Below are 19,859 nucleotides of genomic sequence, written 5' to 3' on the forward strand. Positions count from 1 at the left end.
GCACCGCGGCAACTCTCGCACATTTTCTTTCGGTTCTCAGATGAAAAACGTGCACTCTAGGTAGTGGCAAGCATGGTGGTTCAGAACAACTATGTTAATCCTTAAATACAAGTTAAAAGTCGCAGAACAACCCCATCCACAATCACAAATCTGAAGTCGCTGGCCATCGGCGCGCGGGGTCGCATTACAGCTCCGACCAAAAATATATTATGCGCGCTTCCATTACACTCCCCGTTGTACGCTGATCATGCTTCGAAATGAAGTGTCACTGACGACGTACATGGAGAAGGAGTACGTGTTTATTTAAAAGCCGCATTAAATACTCGCGGAAAGAAAACACGTGACTTAGCTTCCACGTATCCGATTGTGCGCCACATTATGGGAGACCCCACAGTCAATGCTGGGACTACATTCTCTGCTCGCTGAGGTCTATGCCTGAGTGTCCCCATTTCGAGAGCAAAGGGGATTACTCAACCCAAGGTGCTTCTGCAAGTTACAATTACCATGACAACGACGACGCACCCGCAGGCCGACGTCATACGTGACGTATGCATGAGAGAAGCGCAGCTTTCGTCGTGTGCTCTTACGGCACGTTTGGACAAATTCCTCGAAAACGACTTGGTTATTCCGAATGGAACTTTGACGGTTGTATATGTACAGTACTCGTGAAACTAGTTTTGGCTAAGTTTCAGAATCGCCCCGGCTGTACGAGACCGTCCCTTTAACGTTACTGATGTGTGTCTAAAGCTGAAATAGCGAGGGCCCCCTTTGTAGGGGGCACGCCGGTAAAAAGTTAGGGGGATATTACAAGACGTTTGGTGTAGGTGTAGGGGGGGTCTGGAGAGCTATGGTGATTCTCATTGGTACATGTGAGTGCATGAGCTCTCTTGCACTGCCTCATTGGCAGAGATGCCTGCAGTGATGTCCGAGCCAAATGAGTTTGGGTACTCACGATGAGTGATTTAGCGAACCTTAATGGAGCACTGAGGTGACCCCCAAATTTATTTCCTTTTTTCGGTGCAGAGTGTTCTCCAACGAATAAAATGAGTTCCTGCGATGAGCGTAGGTGACCTACAGAGCAAACGCGAGGGCTCTGTTCCGCACACCTTCGAAAAATCCTTTTCCTTGTGAAAAGAGCGCATCGCAGAACGAGAGGACGTCGTGACATATGGTACTCCCCTCACGTGACCAGTGACGTACAGCGGCACAGGTAAAGCATGTATAAGCAGCGCATGAACTGTGATGAAAAAACGGGGAAACAAGGCACAGAGCCTTCACTACGTCACGAGAGCATCGTGTTGACCGTCTGTGACTGCTTTCTCTGCTTGTTTTTTGTAAATTCGATTGCACAGCTATAACGCACCGCAGAGTGAAAATATTTTGCGTGGTGACTCTTGGTGGACAGCTTGACAGACGAGGCAGGACTTCGAGCCACGTTAAATGTCACCTCATTAGTTCGCTGCCGAAACCCGCTGGTTCGTGAGGTTCGACAAACTTTTGAATTTGAAACCAGAATCGCCGAGGTTTGCAGACAACCTTTCTAATGAAGAGTTGAAAATGCTGTGACCGATATAGCTCTTAAAACTGAAATGTCTGTTTGTCAAACATGACGAAACATTGGTTTGGGCTAGTCAGTAGAAGTTGACGATGAAACGAGCGCAGCAGGGAGAGGGTCTGAGAAATAACGACACTGCATATACGCTCACTAGCAGCTATGGAAAGTTGACTAAAAACAACAGTTCTTATAAACGCTACCACAGCCATACCACTGGAATGATTGCGAGAGGAAAAGACACAGGAAAAGAAGTGGTTGAATGTCGTGGCACAGTCATTTTCAGAATTGGTCATCTACGAGCTGCACACATTTCTTTGTTTTAGGATTGATAATCTTCCAGAATTGACGCTATAGAAAGTTTGCTTGGGGCTACGAACAAGCCTTTACATATTCTGGAGCGGCTTTTGTACATGTTGGCCAGGTGTGAAAATTGCTAGATCGGCAGTTGCCCGGCATAACTTGGGACGAAGTGTCACAACCCCTTTGGCTCTTGAGGTAATTGCGCTTGGCACTGAAATATTATGCTTCCCTTCGGGAGGTTTTTCGAAAAGTTTGTGGAGCAGTATTACAGGATCTTTCATTTGACACACAAAGAAAAAGTTACAGTAGAAGGTGGGCAAACGTGTCTGATTCTGTGTAGCGTTGTGAAGTGCGTGTTTTATTTTGGCTTCATTTGGTTATTAATGTCTGTCCATAAATATGCACAGTCAGGAGCAAACTAGTTGTACACACAACCACCAACAACTTTCCAGAAACCTTGATATTTTACAAATACTACAAAAAACATAAGCAAACACAAATTTTTTTTTCTCTTGCCCAGTGAACGGAGCGGAAGACATGGAACAAAAACACGTGGTATTTAAGTCGTGGTCTGATTTTGCCCTACTGATGAAGTAAGCTGAAATTTCAACACTGTTCACGCGCTGTCTAATGGCCCTGGTGGATGATGGCGGTCTTTGTACTAAGCATTGGACCAGTCAGCAGTCATTCTGGTGGTGGTGGTGGTGGGGGGGGGGGGGGCGGTTGCAGGTATGGTATCGTTTATTGACAACACCTGTAAGAACAACGGCCCAGGCACAATGAAAGAAGCGTCAGTCTTATTTCATTGCGCTTCAGCCATTTCTTCTCACACGTGTTGTCAACAAGTGATACCGTTCCCGCACCCGGCCATCCCCAAAATGACAATCGACCGGTCCAATGCAGTTTTCACTGTTCCCCGATAGTCGAGCCCTGATCGGAGTGAGGCCACAGTAACGGGAGCTTGATTAACAGTGGCCACGACAGTACGTCCCGTCTCTGGGAAGCAGTTTGCTTTTTGTCAAGATAACGCAACTAGGAAATGTTGTAACTTCCTACAGCGTCCGCTGCACAGTTACTCACGGGCGGGCAGGTAGTGGCAAGAGGTTACCTACAAGATTATCTCTATCGGCTTGTGACCAGCGATGCTGCGGGGGAACACATCGCACGAGTCTCCAGTCACCGTGGACTACGGGAAAGACATGGCAATAGCAAATCTATGGAGGTGAAACATCTGCTCGCCAAGAGGGTTCTCGGGACCCTCAGATGGTTGAACGTGAAGAACGGCTATGGATTCATTTGCCGAAATGACACCCACGAGGATATCTTTGTTCATCAGACAGCCATCGCATCGCATTCGACGTCGTTGCTGGAGACAAGCGGCGCGGAACTGCCAACGTGACAGGTCCTGATGGACGTGCAAGGTAGTCGTATGCTCCAGGCCGGCGGGTTTCTAGAGGACGCAGGAATCTCTCAGCATCGAAACACTACAGGGAGAATGCGTCCTGGACACAGCAGTGCCTGTTCACGAGAAGGCACATGAACCACCCCAGGCCACCAGGCATTGGTGAAAGTAAAACAGCAACTAAAAGGGCCAGAAGGGGAATATGCACCTCAGGGGCTTTATTGCTTGCGACAACAAAAGTAAAACGCCGGCTTACGCGTATCGTAACCAACATGGCTGGGCTGACGTGAACTTACACGCGACCGTGAGGCCGCCACTATACACTTCGGTTGCGTTGCAGATGGGGACCTTCAGTAGGTGGTTGTCGAGGGGGAGTGTTGGACTGACGACAACGACAGCTGAAGTTAAAGCGGGTGCCTCTGCACCCGCACTCGCGCGCTTACACACGCCAGGCATGTACAAAATACTGCGCAAAAGTACTTAAAATAAGATACTAAATACTCCACGTAAAAAGTATTTAAAATAGATTACGAAATACTCAAAACAAATTTGAGTAGAGTACTAAGTACTCTAAGAAGTATTTAAGATACTGTTTAAAGTACTTTAGTATTAAAAGAAAGTGAAACGCGTATTCTGAACGTGGCCGTACAAATGAAAGGAATAAACTTCATCTGCCATACTTAAGCATATTTTTTAATTGCAAGGTCTTGATGTCAAGTAATGTTTGGTGAACTTTGGTGAACTCAAGTAAACTTTGGTGATATGCATACCCGAGACTGATGATGGTGATTTGGTGATATGTAAAACCCCGAGACTAGGGAACACGAAGGGACAGACACAACACGAAGTCTGTTATGTCTGATATGTTCTGACCCAAAACTTCGTAATCCCTCCTGTATGTCAGCTCGGGTATTTCAACTTCCTGCGCGTGTTGAATGCTTTGGTGGCCAAGGAAATACATGTCGGGATTTTCTTTTACCTAATCCTCTGGGGATTCACCTGGCAATATGAATAGGAACAGTTTTTTTGACGAAGGTGTCGCGCTATTGACAAGCAAGGCCAAGCGTGGGACCAGCCTGTTGTACAGGTGGATAAATGACAGATTCGCGAATTCCCTCCTCCCCCCCCCCCCCAAAAAAGGGGGAGAAGTTCCAGTGAGCTGAAAATCTGGACACAGTGAGTAAGTGTGCCGGATAGAGCTTGACGAGGAAGGAAGTTATTTTGAGTACTGAGTAGCAAATGCAAAAAAAAAAAAGAATTTTAAATACTTTAAAAAATACTTGTCGCAAAAAGTATTGAGTAGAATACCAAAATACCGGTTTTGTACAAAAAACAAGGGACGTACAAGTCTGTGTCGCACGCACACTGTTCTTGTTAGTAAAGAGCTATTCAGTCTTACAAGCAGTCGCTTCCGTTCATTGTTACCGCTCAACAGTTCGCATATTCCCATATGGCGGCATACAGTACCATTTGGAATCCTAGAAATTGCGCGCGTGTGGTCAGGGGCGGGTCCAGAAGCTTTCTGAGGGCGAGGGGTGGTCCAGTCCAGGACAGCATGCTGCATATACATTGCCTTAGATGACAAACTGTTGGGGCAAGACATCCGCACAGGACAGGCCGAAAATGCATCGAGAAAGAATATTCTGGGAGAATATTCTGAAATAATATGTGCATGGGGCACATATATGGGAAACAATATTTGCATGAGGATGTCACACATCCCACCAACGGAGTTTGAACCGGGGTTTCCCGGTTGAAGATCCTGCTCAAGTCTCCGTCTGTAAGTTTAAACATGGCGCTGGGAGATTCAGAGGCGTTTTGAAGCTAGAAGATGGCGCTAGTGAACCTTTGCAGGGAGAAACTCAATGGCTCCGCTACAACTTTCCTCTATTCGCATGATGAAAAAGTGCGTGAACTGTTGAGTCCATGCCCCTTTAATCCTGCTCCCACCGGAACAGCTGGGTGTTGTACTGAGCTCGCTGTCGTATCGACGTAGAAAACGTACAAGTACGCATATCGAAGCTTGTATATGCATCGCAGGAAAAGTCTGTGGCCGGGCAGCGTATGTTTCAACATTACATGTGCGATTCGCGTTAGCCAATTTCCACTTGCAAAACTTGAAGTTTTCACGCGACTCTGAACTTGAGGCTGCAGATATCGAAAAACTGTGTAGTGAAGAGTTGCGACATGTTTCACTTTCCTTACGCAAAAGTTATCTAGACGAAACCACGCGTATGACCGTCGGAAATTGTCTTCTACAGTAGCTCATTAAACTCTATTGAATGGCTGTTTTTGAGCTGTTCCGTCTCTTACACATGGGTTGAAGAAAAGGCGCACTAAAAAAAGAAGAAAGAAAACACACTGGGGGTTAGAGTCAAAGGTACCTAGTCAAAAAGCAGACGAGCCGGTAAGGAATCATGTCGAAAAACCTCGGAGACAATGGTACACATATAGCGCCAAACGCACAACCATACAGTGACACCAGAGTTCTTTGGTTTTTGTCGTATTGTTACGCTGGCACACGGGGAAAAGGGAACGTAATTCGATACATATCTTATAATGCTTAGCTAGTAGTGGTGTCCTTGTAACATGGACCTCCACCTGCTGATATTTTTTGTAAGGTTTTGCTTGTAAATTGTACATGCTAGTGAAGTATTTTGTGACTGTGCTACAGCGTCTTGCCGACTTCCTTTGGGCAACGCGAGGACAGAGTGTTTTTTGGACGAACGACACAGGGACAGACAGTACAAACGCAGCGTCAAACATTAACTGACGTTTATTACAAACACAACCCTACCGAGGCTGGCCCCCAAATCCTTCTGAAGGAATGGGACCTCATTCTCTCTAGGGGTGAGAGTCTTGCTGCTCACATTGTTGGCTGTCTCACTTTGCGTTCGGCCAGAATATGTTTCAGAACCAACACGCTCTGCTAGACTGTCGTTATTTCCGTGGTTGAGTTTATTTATTTATTTATTTATTTATTTATTTATTTCCATACCCTCAGGGCCATGAGGCATTGAAGAGGGGAGGGGCAGTACAACATTGGGAAACAAATCGAAACAAAATAAAAAAGGACAACATAGAACAAGTCTCAGTCTCTGTAGAGATAGTGACACATAAAATAGCACAAAAAGGTTAGTCATCAAAGTAAATCAGATAAGGTGTCCCTGAAGGTGGGCGAGTCCTGGATGGAAGCAACAGCACGAGGCAACCCGTTCCATTCCAACGCGGTGCGAACAAAGAAGGAGTTAGAGAAGGCACTAGTATATGCATGCGGAATGCGTACTTTACGGAAATGGTCAATGCGGTGCGAAGTGTAAGTGGCAGATGAAATGTATGAGGAGAGAATGGGATCGTTATGATAGAATACCTTATGGAAAAGTGACAAACGAGTATTCTTGCGACGAGACGCTAACAAGGGTAGACCCAGAAGGCTTTTCATGATACTAAACACTTGATGTACGATGGTAGTTTGAGAGTATAAAACGGCTGGCTCGGTTTCGTATCGATTCTAACATTTTGATGAGGTTATCTGTTCCAGGATCCCATACCGATGATGCGTACTCTAATTTTGGTCGCACGAGAGACCTATATAGCTGTAGCTTAACCTTGGACGGGGCCATGTAGAATGAGCGTCTGATGAAGCCAAGAGAAGAGTTAGCTGAATTACAAATATGCGTGATATGGGACTTCCAAGAGAGGTCTGATGAGACATGAACACCGAGATACTTATATTTTTTACTTGATCGAGAGGGACATCGTTAATTTTATATGAAAACGTGGGTGGCTGACTACGTGAGCGCGAGATTCTTAAACATTTACATTTCTTAATATTCATTTCCATGGACCAAGCTGAGCACCAGTCAAGAACGGAGTCTAGATCTGACTGCAGAATATGAAGGTCAGAGGGGTTAGTTATGGCTCGATAGATTACACAGTCGTCGGCATAAAGCCGAATGGAAGACCTGTCGCACCCAGGTAAATCATTAATGTATATGAGAAAAAGTAGCGGGTTGGTCATTGTTGGTGTGGTTGGTCAAAAAGTTGGTCATTGGCGCACGACTGGTAATCGAGAAATGCGCAGTTCAAATTCCAACGATGTCTGACTTTTTCGATGACTGTCATATTTCAGTTGTTTCCGAAAGACCGGAAACGAATTCTCGCCGCGAATCTGTCTATGCCGACTTGGGGACAGGCGAAACAGGACAAGTAGTGTGCGGCACATTTTGTTGACGAATGGTTCAAAACAAATCCGGAGGTGCTCATTATAGCCTTGGCTTGTCAACGAAGTACATCAGTCTGAAAGAAGCAGCGGTCCCTTCTGTATTTTCACGGAAACGGAAGGCACAAATGTTCACCTCCGTGCACTTGGCGTTTCGGCGTACGTCTCATTCCCGCTGCGGGGAGAAAAGAAAAAAAAAAGAGGAAAAAAGAAACATAGGTACGAACGAACTCATCTCTCATCGGAGATATCGCCTTCAGGCTGCCACGAGATCCTTGAATCAAACATTTTGAGGCGTCGTTCGGAATTCGCAATGTTTATCCCGTTCAGCTAGCAAGCCGCACATGGAGATACAGGAACATCTGACGACCTCAGATTGTCTCGCAATGCTTTGCGACAGCGGGCGCGCTCCGTGGGCGATCGTGTCGGACGGGCAGCCTAGCGGGCTCGTAATTGTTAAAAATATGCCAATCCGTACACCGTACTAACAATATACTGGTGGCACCATAATTCAACGTAAGATTTACACCTTGTCCGGACCCTTTCTTGCAATTGACAAGTTTCGCTTCCGTTGACCTTTAGAGTGCGCAATGTGTATATGTTAACGGTTCCGTTCCGTTCTGTTGACACGTTGATATTTATAAGAGAATACTATAGAGGGTCCGACTTGTTAGCTTCAAAAGCACGTCAGCAGGTGCCTAGTGCGTGTCCGCGACGCGGGAATTCTGCAGGTGGGCTTCACCTAATGCATCACTACGCTAGGAGAAGCACGCTTTACGTTGGCGATGGTCGTGTCGTTATCGCCAGGGTTGGTTACCGAAAATAATAATGCTTCCCGCTTGTGTTTCCGGTACCTAAGAAATTCAATTTTTCGTTTCCGTTTCCACTGCCGTTTTCAGACGATTTCCGGTAGCGGCTGCCGTTTCTTCAGCGGATCTTAGTTTCAGTTTCCCTTTCTTGTAAATGTAACGAAAACATTTTCGTATCCGTTTCTATTTTCATTTCCTGCAGAATTCGTGTATTTAACGTCATCGTTACCGGTAACAAACGGCACTCTCTATGTCATACTTGAAGTAGGAAAACACAGAAGTCGTATGTGGTCTTCCCCGACCACTCATAATCCATGACGAAAACCCGAGACTGAAACCAGGAGGAGACTCAAACCCGAGACCAGGCTGTAAAACGACTCTCTCACCATTTTATCTGTATCACTCATAATCGGCACAGAGTCAGGCACCAACTTGGGACTGGCCAACACAGAGCCGTGTACAAGGTAGTCTAATACACAAACAGCCAATACACGTCTCTAGGCCAACAGTTAGCTGCGCGCTGACGGTGTTGCGATGTCGTCCGGAGTGGAGTGGATCGGATTATTTTAGTATCCCGAGAAGCTTGTGAGCCCCCGCTGGAAACTTTCTGCATGAATCATTCTCATTGTTTACATGTATTTCGCCATTCAATCAATCTGATGACTGACGAGATGCGAACGAGAGAATACTAATAAGTCATGTCTCGCTTATTCGGAGTTCAGATATTCAGAAAACTCGTTTTTCGGACTACATTACCGGGCACGAACCTGCTGCCATTGGATTTTGTCTCGGTTATCCAGAATTCGTTATCCGTATCCGGACAGCAATTACGGAGATCAATCTTCCAGGTCCTATGTCATTGCGATTCGCTTATCTGGAAAAGTGTCAACATCCTCTGTCCCTGGCATGTGCTGTGTTCACATTGTTCCGGAAATGGGTCACATCTCACCGAGGCATTCTGTACTGTTTGACTCCCCTTTCTTCAGAGGTTACTCCCTGTTGGCGTGCGCGGGCACACGGTGGAGATGGTAGACGATAAGCGGAAGAGATGCCCCGTATCCACCTGGCGCAAGAAATGCACATGTGAACGTCAATGTCCATGCCGTCCGAAAGCATCTCCTGTCTTTTTGCCTGTGCCAAAGACATTTGCATGAAGCGTATGCGTAGGACCAATTTTATGAGACATTACCCTTCTTTGAACAGTAGAGTGACGCAGCGGGTGCCGTGGCTGTGACCAAAATTATGTCACACGCGTGCCTGCTAATTTCAAGCAGCTCACTTCACATGAATTTTTGAAGTAACAATCTTTTCCTTGTTTCCTTCTCTGGAACAATAAAGAGGTCTCAAAATTTTCGGGTTTCCCCAGAAGTTTGCTTGGTTCGGTTATCCGAAATTCGTCATCCAGACGAATCAGGGACGACTCCCGAGGTGTCCGGATAATCGAAACATGATATGCATATTTCTGAATGCACATTTCTTTATTTATTAATACCCTCAAGGCAAAGCACTACAGAGGGGAGTAGTGATTACTTATAATTTGATGGATGGAACATATTAGCATCAGTGCCGGCGTCTACGGGGGGAGTGGGGCGGGGGGGGGACAATTCCCCTCCCCCCTGAGCCAGCTTGAGGGCGTCAAAAGGCAGGGAGAAGCCGCTTTAGGACGACAGAAGAGAGAAGGAAAATGAACATACAGGAGGCGGCAAAATTAGCGTAAAACCAAACCACAGTAGAACGAGTTTGAATTGGCTTATAACATCATAAGGCAGCAAGAGAGCTTCTCTTTTTCACCTATCTTCGCCCCACATCGTAATACCTCGGAAAATATTGTAGCAAGGAGGAGAAGGCAAGCTAGCTGGTTTTCCATTTGTGAACGAAGAAAATACCTTGAGCTTGAGGAACACTAGACAAAAGGAAAATATAATCGTCAGAAAACAGAAACCCTAGTTATTACCTAGCTATTAACCTGCCTAATGTGGCCGCATGCTCGTCGGCGGGATCCTGCCTCCTGGGCCGACTTCATACGGGATGTGCCGCCGTTTCTCTACGAGCGCCCCGAGGAAAACCCAGGAAAAACATATAGACAGGCAGCGCAGCCGGTGTCGAAGCCAGTTAACCGCATTAGCAATAGCGAACTTGCGTTTTTGAAAAAGTTAAAACGGAGGGAAAGTACCTGACGCTGAGGCTGGATCTCGAAGCTCTCAAAGCATTGAACGTTATATTGATTGCCGTGGAAAACTCACTGTATGCGGTACGTTTTTTTATTCCGTGTTAGCGCCGCGAAGCAACTGTGGCTATGAGCGGCGTATAGATGTGGACAGATGGAGAGAGGACAGCAGGAAGAAGTAGGGGACACGGGGGTTGGTATGCGTCCTGGGCCGACTTCAGGGGGAACTGTGCCGACATTCGTCTGCAAAAGTCTTCGGAAAACTCAGGGAAAACCTCGGACAGCGCAGCCAGTGGTAGGATTCGAACCGACCACCTCCCTCTCTTCAGCACGACCTTGACTACCACCAACGAGCAGGACTTACGCCTTAACGCGCTCGGCCATGCCGCTGGTGTGTATGCAGTATGTCATTAACTATTAGTCCATTACACATGAGATCGCTATAAACCTTCGAAACTTCCTTCGATGACTTCCAGGTCATGAATCACTCGTTCCTCGCGCGAATCGACCCCAACTGCGCCTACTGCCTCCCATCGAAAATGCCACGGCCGTTAGAGTCCGTCATCCATCGCCTGCGACTCAACGTCCCGTTCGCAGCAGCATTCCTTCATAAGATAGGTGTCGTTGGATCGCCGAACTGTTCAACTTGCGGAACTGTGGAGAACACGGAGCACGTGCTGGTCATCTGCCGACGCATCGACTCTACTCGGCGAACACTGAAGAACGCCCTCGCGAAACTTGACAACCGACCATTTAGTGTTGACAAGGTACTGGGGAGCTGGCCAAGGCAGCATCAGCAAACTGCGCTTTGTGCACTGACGACCTGCCTCAAGGACATACGTGCTGATATAATCTTTTAATTCATTCAGTGCTTCCACACGTCAAGCGTCCTGGAACCTGTTAGGTCCTCAAACCTGAAGTGCAGCCTACTGCACGAACGTCTTGTTTTTTAATGTATATAGTAAATAGTTGATGCTCTTAACCGTCTTTGTTATTTTTTATTCTGCATCGCCGGAAACTTGTACATTGTTTTTCTTCACACTCCCAGGTATCTGAGCTGCTTCAGCTTGATTTTTATTTTTCTGTATGCAACAAGTAGAGTTATCTCTAAGACAAAAGTTCGCGTGTCGCACGTTTCAAAATATCTGCTATCTGTACAGAGACACTGAAGAGCACGTAGGAGCTTAGAAATCACGAATAATAGGACCATTGTCCAGAATTCTTTTTAAATTCAGTGTTAGCGCCGCGAAGCAACTGTGGCTATGAGCGTATTGTCCATAGTTCCATAGAAATTCGTACGTTTACAGTAGAATGACTTTTGTGCTGCTTACGCGTTCCTTTCGTGGCAGATGTTCTATATGTTGTTCGTTGTGCTTACGCTCCAAATTCGAAAGTATTTTATACTGTAGTTACTGTAAAGTATTTCAGTTGCGAGGATTTTTCTTCTCACACGGCACTAGTACTTGCGCGAATACAAATTAGCGTTTCCAATGTAGTTACGTCGAAATGAAAACAAAAACAAAACAAAAACACTGTTAAGGAGCCCGCGATGAGGGAATTGGAAACGTAATATTCAGGTTACACAATAACCTGAAGAAGTGCAGCCTCTTGCACGAAAGTTTTCGTTGGAATAAACCTAAGATACTCCTAACCGTTTTAATATTACGTTCCTGATTTCCAATATAGTGTTTACAACAGTAAGCCTATCAGAGACCCACGTCCGCCGGACGGATAACACCCCGTTCTTACGCGTGTGTTATGGTTTCTCAGCTACCTTCCGGACAACGGTATCTGTCCAGCGCCAAGCCGTACTAGCCCAAGCAGCACAATGTACTGAAAGTCGAGTGCAATAGGGGTGGACGGTATGTGTCTTATCGATGTCCCTTAGTTTCACGAGTCTGTTCCAGGCCTTCCACCTACCCGTCCACCCCTATTGTACCCGACTTTCAGTACATTTTGCTGCTTGGGAGAATTCTGTGACCGGAATAAAGGTCGCTAAAAAGAAATGAATGAAAGCAAGAGAGAAAGGCAGTCACACAAGTCCTACAGCCGCTGGTAGGAGTGAGCACAGATTTATAAATAGTGCGAAGTGATCAACCTTGTTATCAACTTTGTGCGTGACCAGACTTGAGAGCAGAATATCGGACTCAGATTTCAAGAACGGCAATATAGAGTGCGCCCTTTAGCCTCTGGCGAGCCTGTACTTTTGGCTGGAACCGATGAAAAATGGGGCGATTCATCTTGAGCTCGAGCTTGATAACTTCGAAGCAGGGTCTTAGGTTATTGGACTTCTATTCTTCATGATTGAGAGCGCTTTTTCGGCATTATAAAGCCAGGTTCTTAGGTTGGCGTTTTGGGATCTTGCTTCTCGACCGTTCTCATTCGTGATTGTTTCCTATTGCTTGGTATATGCTGCTTTCAAGTGGAATATAATATATACTATTATCCAGTTTCTTCTTATCAATGCTTCCTGCATGCACTGTGCAGTCTACGAAAGGAATGCGTATTTTATTGTGGGATTTTTTTGTAACGAGACCAACTCTGTACGGCGTAAGCCTTTAAAGGGTTCATCTCGTGCATGCATGAACTCGAAGCACTTCCTGTAGGTCCTTACTTCGCGTAAAAAATATTAAATACATGTAATGTAGCTTGCACTTGTACAGACTAAAATGAAGGAAAGTATCGCGAAAATACGTCCAGTTCTGATCGAGCTCCTCCGGCGTACATTATGAAGACAGCTAGAGATGGCCGGTCCCCATCTTCCCGACTCATTTACCGTTCCACTGGTAGTTCATGGGATGTCAAAGGACTTCCAGCAGCAAGTCCAAGTGAAGAATCCAGTGACTGTGGAAGACCTTTTGCACTGCTACAAATAACTCTGTGTCGAGCGAACTGTATCCCAGGACACAACAACACTGCCATCACAAGGACAGCGTCAAGGACACCGGTGTGGGGCCCGCTCCAGTGGAACCAGCCCGGCCAGTCAGCATCCGAGAGCCAATACCGACGGGAACATCCGGGAGCGCGGGGCGCTACACTAGACGCTTACTGGGCCGCTAACCTTTCCCTCCTATTTTTTTTATATACTAAACATATCCCCCACCCCTCAACAACCCTATGACAAACAACGAGACTGTATACCTTATTAACCAAAATCCGGTTTATGTCTCGATGCTCGTGAATTGGGAGCTCACAGACGTCTTGGTAGGCAGCGGTGCGAGCGTCACTATTGTAAATAGACTTCTGGTTGGCGCCGACAATGTGTTCTCGGGACGCCCCATAGTTGTGGTGGTGGTTGTGGTGGTGGTGGTGATGGTGGTGGCGTAAACCGGCTTGCCGTTGTTGGCCTCACGAATGTGGGCTGCGTCACGACTGTAGCCAGGATGAGATGAGATGATGTGGTAACGCCTCATAATTGTCCGGGGCTACGACGGATCCTGCTGCCAATTACAAGAATGGGCACATGTTCCGCTTTCGTATCAGGATCGCGTGACGAATTCAACCTCTCCCTAGTATTTTTCTTCATCAACATCAACATCAACATCAGGATCGCGCTCTGTTTGCGTTAGCGCTGGTGATGAAGATGTCGACTACAGTTTCTTGTTGTCTCGACCGCACATGAAAGCAATGCAGATAAATCTGTTTTGGAATGACAAGATCGAAGTGGGAAAAAATTTGTGCAAGGTGGTTGCTCGTGATCCAGCACTGAGACACCCTGCATCTAGAGCTGAACTGCATCGGACCCTGCCCACCTGGTATAATAGGCTATGTCGTGTCCTTTCGGTTAGCGGACATTACACCCGTGCGCAAGAAGCCCTACCCATTTTCTACGGAAAAGAAAAGTTAGTTGCAAAAAGAACTGCAGGGTATGTTGGATGCCCAGGCCATCCGGCCATCAACATTGACATTTGCATCACCCATAACCATCGCCCCTCAAAAAGTACGTGTCATTCAGACTGTGCACGGACTATCGAGCGTTAACTAACAAACGAATCTCTTCCCACAACCAATGCCTCCCATAGATGATGAGACCGAGTGGTGTAGCGTATTCTCCTGCATCGACCTAACCAAGGGATATTGGCAGATCCGCTTGGCGGAGGAATACAAGCAATACACCGCTTTCATAACCCCGTTTGACATATATGAATACAACCGGCTTCCATTCGGGTGGAAAAACTCTGGCGCGTGGTTCCGGAGGATCATAGTCGATGTACTAAGAGCGTACAAAGGACGATTTTGTGCGGTGTGCATCGACGATATGGTGATCTATTCTCGCACAGTGCAGGAACGCAGCCACCATCTCGCCTTGGTACTTTCTCAGCTGAGCAAGGCCATTTTGAAGGACAACTTTAAGAAGAGCAAATTCTTCCGAGAGAAATTTACCTTCCTGGGCAGAGTACTGGACGGCAGGACGAAGAGCACAAAACAGGAATCCGTTGCCCATATCTCTCAGCTACAAAACCCAAAGGACGTGCACTCACTGAGGGTCTTCCTGGGTCTAGCCGAACACTTTCAGGCCTTTATTAAGGACTACGCCACCAAGACCAAGCATAGTGCCTCATGCAATTGATGCGAAAAGATGCAGTCTTCGAATGGACGGAAGACTGTGAAAGCGCATATGGGTACTTGGTCTAAAAGATTTCGTCGGACCCCGTTGTCGCCCTGCCAAATTTCGCGTTACCCTTCGAACTGAAAACAGACGCTTCCCACCTTGGAACTGGAGCGGTCCTGTGCCGTAAGCAACTGGAGAACCTGAAAGGTCGTCAACTCAGCGTCATAGGGTATCACTCCCACACTTTCTCGCGGGCGGAAATGAATACACTACAACCGAAAAGGAAGCCCTTGCAGTGGTCCTGGCCCTGGAGTACTTCCGTCCCTACTTGGAGGGTCGGACCTTCGAACTTTTCACTGACAACCAGGCGTTGTCGTATCTTTTGAAGCTTTCACAGCCGAAGAGGAGAATAGCACGGTGGATTTTTCAGATCCAGCACTTCGATTTCAAGGCATCACACTGTAGCGCCTCGGACCTCGCAGTCGCCGACGCCCTTTCGCGCTTAGCCATACAGATCCCAGAGCACACTAGTAAAGTAGAGGAGGAGGTAAATGCACTTAAGGTTTGGGAGGGCTCTCAGCAGCTTCAGTTCGTCAGGTGACGAATTCCATATCTTCCATTTTTTTTCTATAATCAAACTCAAATTCAAGCTTCAGTTTATCGAAGACACGAGGAAGTTTCAGGTTCCAGACACATTAGTGCACAGAACCCTGGAGCTTTACCACGATAGCCCTGAATCCGGAGGTCACGATGACTTCTGACTTACCTATTACAAAATGACAAGGCGCTTCCAGTGGAAAAAAAAAAACACAAAAGAAAACATGAAGAGCGTTATTCGGGACTATGTCGCCTCATGCCACACCTGTCAGGTCCACAAGGCCAAGTTCTGTCAACGACCGGATGCCATGTTGCTTCCCCAACATTCCGACATCGCATTCCACACTGTCCACATGGATTTCGCAGAGATTAAGAAAAAGAGCGAGGGTGTCCGGCGTACACAAGCCTTCCTCCTCGCAGTCGACCACTGCACCCGAATTGCGGCTGAACGACCGGGACGGGAGGACGCGCAGTCCGTTATGGCATTGCTGGAACGGGATGTGTTCAAACACACGAGGGTGGTGATATCAGACCAGCCTTTCGCAGTAAGAAGCTAAAAAGCTGGCCACTGCAGAAAGGGATTACTTTAGCGGACAACGACATCCTACCACCCTGCAGCCAATGGCCTAGTGGAAAGAGCAATCCGTGACCTGAAAAACTACATCGCGATCTACCCTGATTTCCGCGTCGGTTGGAAGTGCGCCCTGGAAGGGGCAGTGCACCTTCACAACAGGTCGCACACCAGGGCTTTGGGATGCAGTCCCTACTGTGCAGCGTACAGGGCGGTGCCGGTCGCGGCAAAGATAAACCTCCGACGGCGAAGGCCATGCGCTCCTGATCCACGCGGTGTTTGCTCTTTGCATATTTCAACGTACGTGTTCGTTACAAGATAAAAAAAAAAAAATAATCCCTTTCAACGAGGACTGCCTCCCATTCTGCTATCTCACTTTTGCCCGAAAGCCCCTAATTAAAGCGTTTTAGCTAATTAATTTTAGTTAATTAGTCATCTAGTAGTTACATACTCTCTTCGAGAGGACGTCCGCTTAGCTGTAGAACTTGCATGCATGCATGCTGCTCTCATAGCTTTAAAAAAATCGATTGCTGAAAAAAAAAAGAAAACAATCTGCTTGGCACCTCTGGTAAGACGGTACTGGCAACTAGACAAATTCAAGACCCCTCACGCACGCACACAAGAGACTAGGAACGTCTGAACTTGCACGCAGAACTCCTTGTCGTAGTGATATCTCCAACAGTGGTGCTAGTAGGTACAGGTTTCGTTTCTGCAGCGTTACTGACGGCATCTTCGATATACTGCACCGGTGCGCACCGGAGGTCTTCGATTAACGGGTGCACCCGCTCGGTGCGCCGCCCAGTTGCCCCGATGCGCACCGAAGAAGTCGGCCGTGCGACGGAATGCAATCCCAAGGAGCATTGCGACAGCGACATGCGGTAGGTACGGCTTCGCGTTACCTAAACTGTGAAATGCATGTGACAGAATTCCCCTCGTGCTATTGTTGGAAAATATAGCATATTTTCTGTTTCGTTGACGAGAAAATGTTATTCATCGCAATTAATACTACATGTATGCGCGGCGCAGAAAAGTTTGCGTAGTAAAGATTCCAGTATTTCCAAATCGTTCAGGAAGGGTTCATCAAGACATCATGACGGAGCGCAACTATATACAGTCAACTCTCGATTTATGAACACCCTCGGTTCCCGGAAAAATCGTTAATAAATCGAGGGATTCATAAATCGAAAATTCCGTTAAGTCAGTACTATCGGCTGACGAAACAGTATTTGTGAGTTGGGATTGTGTTTATAATGCAATATATTGTGTAATTTTGCTTTCGACCATGCCTTCTGCTATACACTTGGTCGTCCCTAATGCGTCCCCGGAAAACCCGTTTGTTGTTCGGATTTCGAGGGGTTAGAAACCGAGGGTGCAATACCTGGAAAAAGATTGGTCCGTTCCGGCATCATTCATAAGACCACGGAATAATCCCGTTGAAAATTTCTGTTGACCTTGGAACCATCCGTTCATAAATTGAAGGCAAAAACGTTGGGCAACTCCTAGTTGGTTCCCAGCAATTCCATTCATTATTCGGATATCGAGGTTCATAAAACGAACAAAAAATGCATGTAAAAAGTTTGGTTCCTCGTGCTCCTGTTCATAAAACGAGGGAATTCATAAATCGAGGGTTGACTGTAGCCGGAAACTAGCCAACTACGCACAAGGTAACCTTGCCTGGCAACCTTGACACGACTGTTCTAATGCATCCCAGCAAATGAAGTTTTCACGTTACGCATTGTTACGCGAGGTGCTTTGCGTGCTAAGTACTATCACTATCTACCTGCTTAAAGGCAAATGAGGGACGTACATTTAATAGCACAGGAATGTGATCTTGTTGGTATGCACCATTCACACACTAGGAGCAAAAAGAAGAAGAAGCAAAAACGGACAGGACACACAAAAACTCAACACGACAAGAGATCCATTACCATTTTTCCAAGACAGGCACGTGTGACAGTACCCACTACCCAGGCAGCACAATGTACTGAAAGTCGAGTGCAATAGGGGTGGACAGGTTGGAAGGCCCTGAACAGACTCGTGAAACTAAAGAACGTTGATAAGACACATACCGTCCACCCCTATTGCATTCGACTTTCAGTCCATTGTGCTGCTTGGGCTGTCAGTGCAAGTGCATGGGAGTGCACGAGCAGATCATGGTTGTTTTCCTGGTGAAAAAGCTTCCCAAATTGATGCACCACACCGATAAGACATCTGCCAGTCACCCCTGTGTACTTGAATTTTCAGCGCATTGTGCTGCATGGGGAGGTAGGCGTGCGACCCTCTCGGCTGATAAGAAGAGATTTCTTCTTATCAGACTAGAGGGCAAGGTTTGCTCCTTTTACCCCTCTTTCTCGAAACTGTAAAGAGGCTTTGTAGCGTTTTGTACATTTTTGTCAAAGTTTCAGCGACATGTGAGCTATGATTTTCGTACGCGGTATAGAGTTGCCGTTCACCACATTAATGGAGCCAACCTCACCAGTTACATTTTTTTTTCTTTAATCATCATCACCATCAAGAGGACAAGGCGCCCTCTTTCTATGACACTGCATTTCGTAGAAAAGCGAGCGTCCCGCAGTTGCTGCAAAGGCAGGCAGAGAGCGACATCATTGGTCACGCCAGCCTATCCGAAGTGGGAGCTCCGAGATTTGGTACGTCACGTATTTTTCGCATACTATAACACAACGTGCAGAAAGGCCGCATACTGTGTTTCCCGCGAGAATGTTGACATCATTCTTGTCATTCGGGGAACATGTCTATCGCACACCGAACGTCTTAGACATAGTTACTTTATGAAGTGAGCCCCTAATACATCGAAGTGGGCCTGTTGGTAATTCATCGAGTGCTAAAAGCGCTAAAAGTTTTAGCGCTTTTAGTGCTCAGAGTGAGCCCTTCGGTCTAGTAATGTAGCCGGTACAGAAATTTAAACCTTTAATACGTAATGGCAATTGGTCGAGCAAAACAGTGCGAGACGGCAAACTCCCTCCCGCTACACTATCCCCACTATTCTGTTTGCCTAATTTCCTGAGACTCGTTGCCTCGGGTATTTTTTACGATCTATCGGGGACGTGGCCGATGTGTTGGACACACAGTATAAGCATGATCAGTCAAACACTCCGGGGATTATGCCTTATGCAAAGTTACGTTTACGACACCAGATGCATGGCTAAAAAAAAAAAAAGAGTACGATAAAGATTATGAAGGAACTGGGGGCGAACGGTATTACGGCTGCTTTATTATGGTCTCTATACTGAAGGCCTACATGAATGTGTATGGTTCTCATCTTTTAGGGCCGTGCTGCTAGACGGAAGCTTAATGTCTTCAGATGCCGATGTGGAAATGAAATTGCCCGAGTTGATTTGTACTGTTGGGCGCGGAAGCTGCTGGTACAGGAAAGAGAAAGAAATGAAAACTTGGATTTTGGTAGGAGTCTAGGAGGTTATTTCCCCCGTTATTTCTCCAGTTTCCCTCCGAATCCGATCCGTGCGCATTTCTCCCAACAATCCCATACGAACAATGAGCAGCCACGTCGAAGGACGCTGTACTTACGTGTAGGGACTGGTACCTGCTCTGCAACAGTAATAACCAGAACAGCCTAAGTAATCCGGTCGAGGATAACGCTTGAAACACTTGGAACTGCTGAATATCCCAGTGCTGGTGCCTTTTTGCTTCCTGCCATCAGTCCAT

The 19,859-nt window shown here is 46.7% G+C and overlaps 1 protein-coding gene across 2 annotated transcripts in view; it reads left to right on the forward strand.

Annotated features, from left to right (window-relative positions):
- LOC135385788 (galactosylceramide sulfotransferase-like) overlaps nucleotides 1-19,859 on the forward strand; it is a 435,824-nt gene that overhangs the window by 125,277 nt on the left and 290,688 nt on the right. The window contains exon 1 of one of the 2 annotated variants that reach the window (XM_064615300.1): nucleotides 18,763-18,823. The exons of the other annotated variant lie outside the window; for it this stretch is intronic. The gene's annotated coding sequence lies outside the window, so the exon portion shown is untranslated. Of the gene's footprint in view, nucleotides 1-18,762; nucleotides 18,824-19,859 lie in introns of those variants that run through there. 2 annotated transcript variants of the gene reach the window in all.

Source organism: Ornithodoros turicata, chromosome 2, assembly GCF_037126465.1.
Source record: "Ornithodoros turicata isolate Travis chromosome 2, ASM3712646v1, whole genome shotgun sequence".
In the NCBI taxonomy this organism is placed as follows: domain Eukaryota; kingdom Metazoa; phylum Arthropoda; class Arachnida; order Ixodida; family Argasidae; genus Ornithodoros; species Ornithodoros turicata.